Here is a 14,311-nt window from a genome sequence, read left to right on the forward strand (position 1 = left end):
AGGTCTGTCACAGCATTTTTGGGGGCTGTTAGCACTGTCCATTTCTAAGCCCTCCACCCAGCCCCCATTCACCATCTCACTGTTCTGGCCTCATCCCTTTCATTTGTTTTAGCTGAGGCACCCACTAGCCCCAGAAGCCTCTCTGCTGTCCAGTCTTCCTGCTGGGAGGAATTATTTGGCACCAGCACTATAGATCTTTTCACAAGACCAAAGATTATGGGAGGTTTTATTTAATGCACATGAAGTAACCCCTTGCCCCCCGCCCTGTTTTTTCTGGTTTCCTTTCTTGTGTTTGGTTCTCTCCTTCACTAGGAGCTTTCACATGCCAAGTTGCTTTGATGGAAACCACTACTTGAGAAAGAAAAATTGTACGAGCTCCTTCTTTTACTCCCTCTTTCTATACTGAGTATAGCTTAAAATTGAATAATGAGCATTTGTTTTCTTAGAAGAGTATTCAACGCTGCAAATTCAGATATACTCCAAAGAATGGTGTTGAAAACACTTAACAACAAAGTGAACAAGGTTTTATATGTAGGGAAAGTGACACTTTATTCCTTGCACATCAAGTGACTAAAATGACTGACGATTTACTGCACCCTCCTCAAGCTAAATAACTTCACCTTGAAGTGAACACTTTGGTAAAGTTAAAAGCTACTGAAAAGCAATCTTTTAGGAAAGGCAGCAGGTAATTTTGGTGCAAGCTAAGATTGCTGACAGCAAGGCAGTGCAGGATTTGCAGCAGAAGGTGACTGCTGCACACAGGCTGGTGCAGAGGAAGAAAGGTGGAATGAGCAATGTGCTGGAGAAGGCACATCCTGCCATGCCACAGGAACGTGGCACCCTTGGGCTGCCCATGACGAGCAGCATCAATGGATGAGCGCTGCAACCGCACACAGGCTCAACTTCTGCCACATCCCAGGAAAGAATTCATATTACAGTGTGCATTAATGAGCAGTGCTGTGCAGGCAAGAGCCAGTGTTTACAATTGTGACTGCATTTGAGGCTCGTCCCCCCAGGACTAACTGCAGCCAGTGGCGATGGTTCCCAGCGTTGTCTGCAAAGTGGTTAACACATTCAGTGCTGCTACAACATTTCCCAACTGCCCCCATGTCCAAGGCTGGGCTCCCACTCTGCTGCTGCAGCTGGCTGAGGCACAGACCTGGAATTAGAAGAGACTTGAGCTTTATTTTTTCTCCAGGAGATGGGCGGGAGACTTTTGATGGTACTATTTCCTGCTGGATGGACAGAATTTAGAAGAAAAATAAAACTTTAACCTCTTCACTCAACTATAGTGAGAAGACAATCTCACCATTGGGCAAGGTTTATTCTGCTGGGAAGCTCAGGCTATTCCCATGCTGGGTATAACACAAGGTCAACAGCAGCAGTCTCCAGGAATATTAATCTTTCACCCCTCAGACTGTGCCACGGGTAATTAATCACTTGATTGCATAACTTCTTGTAAGACAGGAAAAATAAGCTGCCTTTGCCAGCTTTTTGGACAAGCTATTTCACATACATTTGAACTTTCTTCCAGTACTTGTTGGGTTTTGATTGCAATGAATGAATTCCATCCAAAGCCTTTCCCAGCCGTGGAAGAGCCAGACAGCATGGAAGCGCACAATGTCCCAGTGCAACACTGGGGAGTGGGTCACTGTGCTGTTTTGAGGGGATCTCTCCAGCCTCCCACTGGGTGGGGAAAGGTACAGCATCCAGCAGAGCAGCTCAGCCCAGGGGGAATAGCAGAGTACCACGTTACCCTTCCTCTTACATCTGTATGCAATTGAAAGCAGGATCTGGCCGAGTTGCTGCTGACCCCAGAGAGCTGCAACTTGCTTAAGAGCAAGGAAATCGTGGAGTTTAATCCTAGAAAGTGAAGTTGTGTTTTGCTACGATCACCTGGGACAAACCACTGTGATAGGCCCAGCTGCAGGAGATCTTCAGGCCCTGGAAATCATGCAAGGCTGTGAGGGGTGTTGAGCCAAGTGCATTGCTGGAGTGGTTGAATATCAGCTAATCCCACCTCCCCAACATGCTGCAGGACTCTATCTTCCTTTCTACAGCTTTATTAAATGGCTGTGAGAAACCAAGTTTTTCTTTAAAAACATTTTATATGAGGTGGTAATGAAATGGGAAACAGTGATCCAAGGCTATCTCGTGCCTCATGCTCCCATAAACCAGCTTGCTTCTAACCCTGAGCCTCTAGTATTGGGTGAAGGTGAAGGCATTCCTGTCTGCCTCAATTCTGGTGCACCCTTCAGCAGCTCTGAGCAGTTCACCACCCCACTGCTACCTCCCAAAGCAGGTGGTGGCCATCCTTTGGCTCTTTGGATTGCCCCTGCTAAATATTTGCTTCCCACTTAACCATCTGAGTGGCCCAGAACATTTTCTTCCTGTATTGCCTTGACTTAATGGTGATACCTGGTGACATGGAAGCAGTCATGAGTTAAGTGTTCTCCTGAGTCCTAAAGTGGAGGGTTCTCAGTCACACACTGAAAAAATATTTAGTGGCCACAAGAACCAGAACTAGATGAGAGCACTATTCCTTAACAGGTCCTGGAAAAGCATTCAGGAAGCTTGGTTTGAAAATGTTCCTGTAAAGATCACTTTGTCCTTTGGCTCTAGGCAGCCCTTTGGCAAAACCTGAGAAAATTTCCCTGTATTGAGTGTTTTGAGATCCTTGCAGGAAAGATGCTAATAAAGTGGGTGCCTTAGATATGGCTATGCAAGGCTACGTCTTGCTCCAAGTGCTACAGGTGACACATGGGGAACTGGCACAGAAATCAGCTTTCCAAAGCCACAATGACTGGGGACAAGAGAGCAGAGCAGAAATGCCATGCACATGCAGTCACACAGCAGATGCTGCCATAGAGGGTCATGCATGCAGCTTGTCTGCTTAACCTAAGGCTCCCCAAACACCTCTGGAAGAAAGGAGGCAGCTCCTCACTTGATCAGGGCACCACAGACCTCCAAGAAACACCCTACAGCTTTTCAGCTGCTTGCTGTGCCTTATGCTTCATGGAGAAAACCACCTATTAAGCAAGCTGTGGTGAGAGTTCTGGTATATTCCCTGCCAGGCACTGTAACTTTTGCTCCTCACTGTGCAATGTGTGGCCACCAGTGGGTCATGCTCCATCTGGCCACACTTAAAGGGCTATCAAGAATAGGTCACCCTCATGAATTTCCTCCAACTCTGATGTTGCACCAATGTAATGACATGACTCTGCTGAAATGCAGATAAATTAAAACCAAGGCCAGGCACAGCTATTCCCCAGGTACCTTTCACATGAATAAACAAGATAAAGTCTGGGAGGAAAAGCACAGGAAATGGTTCTATTTACAGCATGATCACACATCTTCCAAAAGCAACTGAGCCAGCTGGACAACTTACTATCTTGAACCACTCTCCTGCTGCAGGATGCTGCCCCTTCAGATTGGTTGGCAAGGAACTGAAAGTAGCTCAGAAAGCAACCGCCCAGGCAGTTCAGACATCAGAAAGGATAATGGCTTCTAACCAGCAACAGGGAGATGCAGGTGAGGACAGAGGAGAGGGGCTGATGCCTTCAGCCAAATGGTAACACAGCAGGCAACTAGATGATTTTGAGACAGCAGCAAAAGAACCAGTAGGAACCGTTCACCCAAATATCTCATGGCTCATGGACCATGAAGCATTCCAGTTTCCATCTGTGGAAACCTTGCTGCCATCTCAGTTTACTGGAAGGAGAATCTGCTTTAACCAAGGTTTAGCTACTCCTATGACACAGAACCATCTTAGGCCAGAACTTAGGAGGTTCAAAGTAACTGCAAAACTCTTCAAGAAATCATATTCCATATTCACTTAATAAGTACAAGAATGCCTTGTGCATTGTCCTCCTCACTTTCTCCACTACTAATAGTGGAGAAGAAAAGAGGAACAGTATAGTCTGATCAGCTGGGGAGGACCACCTTATCATGACCAGCTATGGAGGCTTTGGGATAATATGACATGGATGGGTACAGATCAGCTAATTTACAATACAAGTAATGGAGCATCTAAGCTGAGCAAACCAAGGATTGTGTTTTCTTAAGCAAAATTCAAACAGACAGCTGAAGGTGAGGTCACTGGTCACAGCTGAGTGGCATCCTTGCATTGAGTCTTGACCAGTGGTGGACAAAGCTGGTTTTTAGCAAGGTGACACATGGTGACACGTGGTGACCATCAACACCAGGCCCCCCTGCCTCTTCTCCAAGAGGCTGAATATCAGGCTCCCATGATCTGAGTTTGGAGTAATTAGCAATTAATTTGGAGTAAGTAGCACAGGAGCAACTACTTTTTTTCTATCTGCAAATCAAACATTCCATTTTGATAAAATAAAGGTTAAATCACCCTGGATTTTGCACATGAGTGCAACAGTGTTCGGATGTGTGAGTGCAGGCAGGAATTATTGAGGGCAGCAAGGAAAGCTTCAGGTTATATAATATCTAGAGTCTGTGAGTTAACATGAGACTGCTCCTGCTTTTTGCATTCCAAATTTTCCTGAGCAACTTTGTAAAGCGTTGGTGGGGTAGAGGAAGGTTTTGCTTTTCTCATTTACAGGACAGCTCAGCCAATGAGGCAACTGAGTCAGTGGCTTTGGTGGGACACTTGGTCCCCAGCACAGGAAAGACATGGATTCACTGGAACAAGTCCAAAGGAGGGCCACCAAGTTTATTAGAGGGATGGAGCACCTCTCCTATGAGAAAAGGCTGAGAAAATTTGGGTTGCTCAACCTGAAAAGGAGAAGGCTTCAGGCTGAACTAACTTCAGCCTTCCAGTATCTGAAGGGAGACTACAGGAAAGATGGAAAGGGACTTTCTAGAAGAGAATGTAGAGACAGGACAAGGGGCAATAGCTTCAAACTTAAAGAGAGTAGGTTTATAGAAGATATTAGCAAAAAATTGTGTACTTGGAGGATGGTGAGACACGGGAACAGGTTGCACAGAGAAGCTGTGAAGAAGTTGTTGATGGGGCTTCACTTCCAGCCCCATCTCTAGAAGTGTTTAAGGCCAGGTTGGATGGACTTTGAGCAGCCTGCTCTAGTGGAAGGAGACCCTGTCCCCAGCAGGGGGGTTTGGAACTAGATGATCTTTAAGGTCTCTTCCAACCAAAATAATTCTATTATTCCTTGGGTTATTAATGTCTAAATACCTGCAAAACATTTTCATTGCTACCTGTTTACTAGGGAATGGAGAAGAAACATCTCAATATTATTTCCAACTCAGAAAAGATGAAGATGGGTAACTCCTTTTCAGGATAACATTTTAGCTGGGTCTTCAGATTGTATTTACCTTCTATGCTAATTCACTTGCTTTGTTTGACCTTCTAACAGATACTTTTCCCACTCCTCCTAGAATTCTCTTGTTTTTGGGAAGGATTTGATGTAAAAACTAATGAGGATATGAAGACTCATCAGCTACCTGCTGTAACTAGACTGCATGGCATCGTGGAAGCTTTTCTCTCCCATGGATTGCACAGAGTGGAGAAGTGTGTTATGTGGCAGGACAGCAAAACCTTCAAGAAAGTGACTCTCCCCATCCAACAGACATGCAGATAATTTAAAAGACCTAAATAAATTGTTCCTTCAGCAAGACCTTCAGGGTGTTACTATACCAGCAAAGGGGTGTCCAGATCATGACTGTCACTGCTAGCTTCCCTTTTTCAGGGAAAAATTACCACTAGCAGTGGAATTCATGAAGGTAGAAGAAGATTTCCACAAATACATCTTTCCAGGGATACAATAATTATTTTACCACCTATATATTTTAGGCCAGACAGTTGGAAAAAAACCCCCAAACAACAACAACAAAAAAAAAAACCCTCAAGGAATTTTGCTCAAAATGAGCCAGGTGCTGTGAAGACGTCCATGTATTGGGCTTTGAGTTTGGCTGCAGAAATTCGATAACCAAGAAGCACCAATACTTTGGTTGGGAAATACTGAAGTCACACATTTTGTTGGAACCACCATCCCTCCAGTTTTTCTGCTAGGTACCATTGACCCTGTCACTCTTCACACTCCAGTCCATGCCCATTTGAGCTGGAGGCCCAGCCTGCAAGCTGAATGGAGCATAGCTGTGCAACAGCACGAGGGATGGGCCAGAATGCAGTGCCCTCTGCTAGCTTGGCCATGTGGTCCTAGTCCACGTCTCAGGGTCTTTAAGTGACTCCACTGGCTTTAGCAACACAATCTTCAGAAAATGTATTTATCCCACCAACACGACCTTTACAGTGCAGCTGCTTCCAATCTCTGCTGCTTGCTGCTCACCAAAGGGCTCCAGAAACCAACACCTGTTTCTTGGCCCAGAGCTTTGGATGTTCATAAGACAAAGTTTGTCACAAAACTGTTGTGATGCCAGTCAAGGGAGACCAAGAATCTAATGGTAACCCTGGCACGTGTTCCCACTGTAATATCCCTCACCACACAAGGATGCAGTGCCTTTGCTTTCAGCCATTCATGTGCAGGAAAAACTGAGGCAAGAAGAGTAAAAATAAGCATTAAACATAGGACAATTGTTGCCATTGCATGTTAGCAGCTTCACTTCCCTGCTGCTGTGGAGATGGGACATGGAGGAGACTTGGATTGTCCCAGATCACCTTGTAGACAGATTTATTTTCTGTGGATTGACACCCATGTTTTTTCAAGAAGAGAGTTTCTGTTTGCCAAAATGCTTCTGGAGCCTGAGCAGACCATGTTGTCCACCCCAGTGCTCATATATATGCTCACATTGCTACTCAAAACACCTTGCAGACAGCACAGCTCCTCTAGCACCAGGGAGAGCTTGGTGTGATGCTCCCAAAACATGAAACCCAACCTGAGCAGCCTGCCTGCCAGCAATTAGTCTTTGACACAAGTGACTATGGGTTGTCCTATTCATTCACCATCCTACCATCCTCTGGCTAGCAGAGCACAGTGTATCTTCAGCCACTGAAAAAAAGAAGCTCTGAATTCTTTTTGGCAACTGTGAGGAGCTGAAGTAGCCAGCAAAATATGAACTCTCCACTAGGTCAGTATTTTTTTTCTTTCTGCAAACCATGTGTTAAAAATGCTTTCCCGCCCAAGAAGACTTCATACAAGGGAAAAGTAAAGCTAAGTTACAACTTCTTAAAAACAGGACACAGGATTTTATATTTTCTTCTCTCCCCCAATACTGTGCAAACCACCCCACCCACATGAAACTGGTGTCTGATTCACTCTCGTGTCTCACTTGGAGAGAGGCTTTCCACCAACGGGGGCACCTGGTCAAAACCATGACATTCAGGGTGGTGCTGCCTCTTTACACTTCTAATCGACTCAAACAGCTTTATATCTATGACTACAGGGACCTTTGCAGACACACAGGCATTACCAATGGGAGAGACATGTTGTCACACCCTTGCAGCAAGTAAAGAGATCAGATCTTCTGGAAAATTAGTCTTCTTGGGCCAGGCTGACTCAGTGGCTCAAACAATCAGACTTCTCTTCTGTATCGGTTGGTTTGCCGTGTGGCGCTCCCCAGGCAGCCAGTTACGCTCTGCTATTCTGGGAACACACATTTGACCTCTGTTACAGGGGTTTATTGTCAACATATGTCCACTGGGAGCCTCAGCAACCTCTCCCATTGTCTATTGTCTTATAAACAGGCTTATAAAAGCGCTGCAGCAAAGTCAGTAATGCACCAAAGTGGAAATTGCTGGCAACTCAAAAGCTTAACTTTCAACTTCTGCGTCCTGCAGTGCTAGGAGGGGCAAGCCAAGGGGGAGGAACATGCAGCTGGCTTTTCTTGATGTCCCCACGCCTTCACACCTGATTGTGGCAGGATGCAGAGCTGCCATGCTGCTGCAGGGTTGCTCAATGTGTGGCATGGAGGGGTCCACTGATGCCAAAAGCACTGTGTGAACTGGGCTTCTTGGTCTTCAACGGCTTCAAGGGGAAAAACTGGAAAAGGAAAAAGAGGAAAGCTAGTGGCAAAGTTTTCAGGCTGACTCTAAAGTGAAGTGTAATGTCTTCTTTACCAAAACTCCCAGTGTGTGGCTGAGCTATTGTAGCAAGCATAGAAAATATTGTATTTTTGCAGTTAACAGCAGTGAAGTCACTCAATTTAATGCATGAATGAAACAAACCCTTGGGAGCATGATCACCCAAGGGAAGACAATATCCCATGAGATCAGTTTAGTCATCTGCAGTTTCATAACCCTCAATCCCCAGACTTTGATGTGCAAAGGCAAAATCCCCTCTGATTTTTGAGATGCCCCCACCACTTCCAATTTGCTGCTGTGGCCAAGCAAACAAGGAATAGACATTTTGGGAAACAGAGCTAAGTTCTTCCCCAACAGCAATGCCAAACAGCATCCAGCATCTGAGCAAGACACAGCTTACTTCTTTTCCTGGGCCACCAGATCTGACAGAGGGAGCAGGCAAGGACAAAATGGGAAAATCAAAGGCTTGCATAAGTGCTGCTGCCAGAGGAATCCTATCCACTCTGGTGACAGCAAAGGGGACACTACATCCCTCAAAAACCATCAGTTCCAGGGCCAACCATTCCCCAGCTGGTGGGACACACTGTGCTGTTAGCCACTAATGCTCAGCCATGGGCAAAGGGAAGCTATCAGTACAACCAGGGCTACACAAGAATGAGAAAAGCAGAATAGTAATTAAAAAAAAAATAAATCACTTAACAAAGAGGAAAATAGAGCGGAAACATGAAAGAGACAGACAAGACATTGTGGACTCCACTAGACACCCCTGTTGCACCTCTTCCCACATGCCAGCAAAGGTGGTGAGGTCAAGGAAGAGTTTTGAGTCTCTCTTTATATTTTTAATGCACTTTCACTGTGTCCTCTCCACTGCCCCAGAACTGTTTACTGCCCATGGTCATGCCTCTTTCACCAGGAAAGCAAAGGCTCCCATCCCAACTGAGAAAATTCAAAAGTTGCTCAAGTGTCTGCAAAGGTTATGTTGCCCTGTTTTCTGAAGGCAAAGCAGTTTTATCTGGAGAAGAGAGAAAAACATTTAACAGCAGCAGCAGCAACAACAACAAAAGCTGAGCAACCCATGGTGTTTGTTTACAAGAGCACATTCATTGGTGTCTGGGGGGTTGACTCAGTCCAAAATGAAAAGGGGTGGCACCAGGCAAGCTCGGCTGATAAACAAGCTCACCTCCCCCATGAGGTGCTCTGAGAGCTGCCTTTCCTCACCTTGCCAGGCAGCCCTAGCCTTCTCCCCCAAGGACCCTTCCCTTCCATGAAACCCTGTGGAAGGATGGCTTTGGGGTACTGATGGGTGAGCAGCTGCCACCCTTCACTGTGGAGCTCCTGCAAGGCAGACAAGAGTCTTGGCATGAAAATCTGGGGTCTATGTCTGCTTGGGCATCCCTAAGGATGAAATGGGAAGGTCCCACATCTTTTTGCTCTGCATGGCTGTGTCCCTCCTTGGATCCTTGCATGCCTGACTACATGAAGGAGACCTCAGCTGGTCTTACTTGGCACATGGGGAAGAGCAGAAACTCCCACAAGGAATGCCAGATATCATCCAACTCAGTCTGCAGCCATCTCACCAACCACATCTGTGTAGGCAAGACAGGAGGGTTGTGCTTGAGCTGCTCCTGGTGCACAACACATCATCAGATCATGCAGCCTGATTCAGTGATCAAAAGGACACAGTAAAGCCATCAGGATATGTGCTAAGATGGGCATAACATATGTATAAGGAAGGCAAAGTCTCAGAAATAGCATCTGTGATTCACTGGCCATCCCAACTCAAGCTGTAAAGTACAACTCACCCCGCAGATGCACGTCCAAAACACCTCCAAAAGATTAACACTCATGCACTTTCTGAAGTGTCATTTTTAGCTGTGATTAATATCTGGATTTTGGAGTTGCTAATACTATATTACTTCTTAAAAGCAGGGTCAGCTTCCTTAAATTGAGCAAATTTGAGATTTGCTCTGAGCTCTGAAAAGAAATACTTTTAAAGGTGCAGAGTCTCAGTCTTGCAAAAAAAAAAAAATCAAGTAAAAGGATCAACTCTACAGTCATCAGCACCTTCACGTCTCACTGTACAAAGAGAGAGGAGTCCATTTCCACCCTAAGCCCAGGCAGTGGGAGTGTACTGTGCTTATATTCTGTCCTGTAGAAAAATGTTTTCTCCACATCCAGCCCAGCAGAATCTGTGTCAATGTCATGATGTAGGTGAGAAGGGCTTTTGGAGGGGAGATATTGCTTGGTTCCAGGACTACCCCACTCTGCATGACCCCCATATCACCAGTAAATGAGTATCCAGCTTTGGTTCCACAACTGCATTACTCAACTGATCCTCTGTCAGCTCTGATTTCATTTCTCCTTAAAATTGCTTTGCTATTAAACATGGAAGTAAAGCAGCTGTTTGGACCCTATAGCTTAAAAACCTCAGGACTCACAAATCTTCCATTTATGCCTTTCTTATGTGGTCTAGACAGATTTTTCAGGCTTGTAGCATCGTCTGAACCCTATTTTCCTTAATTTTTCCTCTGAAATTGGCACTGAGGTCTGTTTGCACTATGTAATCAAAAGGTATATTTGTCACCACAGCACTACATCTCGCATGGAAAATGGTCTCTCTCATTTCTTCCCCCTGTAATTCTCAGAGTGGCTTGGCAATGTCAGGGACAGGTGCTTAGGAAGTGCTGATATATGGCAATTTTATGTTATTGCATGAAGCTGAAACTAGTTCGCAATACTGATAGAACAGAGGGCTGAAATTTGAATTTATTAACAGCACGTAGGCTGGGAACGTGAATAGCTGGCAAACCTGCGTCCTCCAGCATCTGTAGAAAGCCATTATGAACTGGAAAGCCCTTATTCCATTAAGAAATGGTTTCAGAAATCCAGGGCACAAGTGGCAAGTGCTGATTGGCTATTGGCGATGTCAGACACATGTCAATAACATTACTTAATGGGTTTTCCTCCTCTTTATTCATAAGTTCCATTTCATCCAGCCATTGCCCCAAAGGGTAATTATGACACTTTTTGGGTGGCTTTGCTCTTTTGGCCTTTGGCCTCATGCCTCAGAAAACCACCCAGGGTATCCAATCTCATAGAAAGTCTTTGTGGCCAGTTGTGCTTTCTGGAGTAAGTACCTTTTTCTTTCTTTTTTTTTTTTTCCCCCTGTAACTTAAATAAGCCATGTAAATGTTTCAAAATACCCTTAGTTTCCATCAGCCCTATGACATCATTGCCCACCCCAAAGGAAGAGCTACGCCCCACACCTCTGGCCAGCTGAGGAAAACACCACTGGTAGGATGCTCATTTTTCTTGGAGAGGAATAACACACACGAGAGCATGTTCTGCGTGAAAGGACATTTTGGAGCAACTGTTTTACTTAACACTGTATATTTACACAGTTCTCGTGTCTTCAAACACATGACGCAGTTGGGAGCCTCAGAGCTGATATTTACCTGTTTTAATATATCTCAGGATATATTTGGGTTTGGGTATTTTTTGAAGATGAGTGACAATCTTTACCCATGCACTTTCAGTTTGCTTCAAATTTGAAGCTGATTTTTATACCATATTATAACCATATTTATTTAAGTTTCCCTCATTCTGTCAAAATCTGTTTACACAAAGAACATTTGTTTTCACTACTGCTTGTGAGGAATGAATATAATAAGTGCCAAGGGATTTTAAGAAGTTGAGAGAATTAGGGTTTGGAAACAATACATTCAGTTATTTCTTAGGGGAAGATTCATGGAGCACAGACACATTCTTCACTAAATCTATCAGAATGAAATAGTTCTCATGGACACAAAGCATATCCAGTCTCTTTTCAAGTTTCAAACATATCATAAAATAGTGAGTTTCTAAAGAAAAAATAAACAGGACTTTTTTTTTTTTTTTTCCCCAGAAAAAAAGCAGAAAGTGGGTTAAGATAATTTTGCTTGATGAAGTTGAAATCTGGAGTCTGGCACTGAAAGCTGATGTCCACTGCTACCCAACAGCATCGTTTTCCACTTATATTGCTTCACCATAGTGTGTACTCAAACAAGAGTTATGACCAAATTATTTGTCAGAGGTTGTTTGTTGTAGCTTTAATGCACCACTGTAAATTTCAGCATGTACTGGACTGGGTAATTCTGGTTTTAAGACTACCATAAAGAATATTTTAGCCCATCAAATGCTGCTTGCATGTAGGGATTTGCTTCAACATTTCTGTATCTCAGAGGCTGATGCTGCAAAATATCAGGGATAATTCTGAAGCTTTGATTTGCAAATAAGGAAAGGTAAAAAAGAGGGGTCAATCTATACCATATTTTGTAGTATTATTTAGAAAATGAACAGAGCAGGTTCTTATAAGGCAATCCTCCTCTTATTTGCCACTGAGATGCAGATTGAGTAATGGCTCCCCAAAAAACAGCTTTAGCATTACCAGTTGCAAATGCTGACACTTTATCAAAATTCATGTAATTTGATTTTAGATATTATACTACCCTTTGTATTTCAAATATTCCTAAGAGATTCCCTGTGCTATCTGGAAAATAATGAAGTGTGTAATGGGTTATTCCCTTCTTGGCTAACAAGATAGAAACATGGGGGTATTTCCATTGAAGCAAAAAAAAAAAAAAAAAAAAAAAACAAAAAGAAAAGAAAAAAAAAAAAAAAAAAGAAAAAGAAGACAAGCCCTTTTTACCAAGCCTTTGATTACAGATTTACTAAGATGCAAATACACAGTTGAATGATATATTTAAAGTATGCATGAATACCAGACAATACCCCATTTTCTGTACTCTCTGTGGAGGTCTTTAAACACAACTGTAATATAGCTTGATTCATTTGCATGTCTTCTGTAGGAGACATCTCAGTTATTTTGTCTTTTAAAGTCCCTAAGCACCAACCACCCAAAAGCTGTTTCTGGAGGTTTGTTGTTGGAGGGTAAGCTAGAACATATTTATGATCCACTTAGTTTCCCTGTCGCCTTAAACCTGGCCGTCCATCATGAGCTGACAAGGTTTTCCTGCAGAAAAAGCTTTGTGGCCATTATGATTTTCTTTACTGCTCAATAACAAATGGTTTATTTACTTACCAAAAGCCCTGCAGCCCTCTCCTGCCCTGCAGAACACTAATTCCTACCCCCCACCCAGTGCCAGGTTCTCCCACCAAAAAAGCTTCCAGCGTGAACTGCACTGACCATGAAGCACAAGGACTTGCAAAGGAGACAGTGCCTCCCAAAGAAAGCACCCTCAGAAAAGTAAATTGTTATCTTTTATCCATGGCCTTTCTTGGTTAGAGAAGCAATGTGACTTTTCTCCTCATTTTCTTAGAGCAGCCTCCAAACACTTATTCTTGCTGTCAGTCTTAAACCCATGGAAAAATAAAAGTCATCCCTGCAGGTAGCCTGCAGGAACACAGGTATTGCTAGGGAACTTCACACTGTCAGATGGCAACAAGAGTCCTCAGCAGTCCAGAGAAGGTCACCAGAGAGAGGGCCAAGTCCACAGATCTTCCCATTTGAGGTGAGCTATGGGGCTGAACATCATATTAACTATTCAGTGATTATTGCTGTTGATGGAGGACTGCTCCTCTCCATGCTCAAGGCTTGGCCTCTCTCCTAATCGACCTTCCTGAGCCAATCAATTGGCAACAGTGCATGTGCCTCATGTTCCTCATAGGGAAGAACATGGAAATTTGAAGGGTTCCTCCCTTGAGCTGCAGGGTAAGAGCCAAGCAATCCTGCTGATGCCTTGACCAGGATGTCTCATGAAGCTTGGCAATGAGCTTGCTCCGTGCTGTCCTTATCCTCGCATTAGCTCTGCAGCTTATTTGCTTTTCATTCCTGGAAACCATTTCCTAAGAGGCCTGGGCAGGTATCTTTGATACTTTTTCCACCACATATTCAGCACAAGACCCACGAGGCAGGAAGCCTTTTGGGATTACAGATGGTGCACAGAAAAATAATGCAACTTGTGTGAAGTGTCAACTTTCTGAGTCCCAAAAGCGACCACCAATCCTCAGAAAGCCAGTGGAGAGCCCCATCACTTAAGCCAAGTCACACAACATATTTGTCTCATGACTAGATTGACATGATCCAAATTCAGGGATGTTTTTTTCCAGGCCGCAAGCTGGTGAAAAGCAAATATAATTGTTCTATGAACAGTCTCCTGCATTTGTTTAGGGTTTGTCATTTCCACGGGCCTCTCATTAATAAATGAGTACACAGGAATATTCGCATAACGTTAATGGCCAGGGGGCATTTCATGGAAGATTTGAAGTGACTGGTCCCAGAAAAATCATGTGAAGTGTTTCCATGGGTTAAGCAATGAGCCTGCTGGCTCCATGAGGTGGCTC

The 14,311-nt window shown here is 44.1% G+C and overlaps 1 long non-coding RNA gene across 1 annotated transcript in view; it reads right to left on the reverse strand.

Moving 5' to 3' along the window:
• Nucleotides 1-14,311, reverse strand: part of LOC130254452 (uncharacterized) — a 189,518-nt gene continuing 175,207 nt past the window's right edge. The window contains exon 6 of the long non-coding RNA XR_008840738.1: nucleotides 1-1,159. This is a non-coding gene — a long non-coding RNA (uncharacterized LOC130254452). The remainder of the gene's footprint in view (nucleotides 1,160-14,311) is intronic.

The sequence above is a fragment of the Oenanthe melanoleuca genome, chromosome 5 (assembly GCF_029582105.1).
Source record: "Oenanthe melanoleuca isolate GR-GAL-2019-014 chromosome 5, OMel1.0, whole genome shotgun sequence".
In the NCBI taxonomy this organism is placed as follows: domain Eukaryota; kingdom Metazoa; phylum Chordata; class Aves; order Passeriformes; family Muscicapidae; genus Oenanthe; species Oenanthe melanoleuca.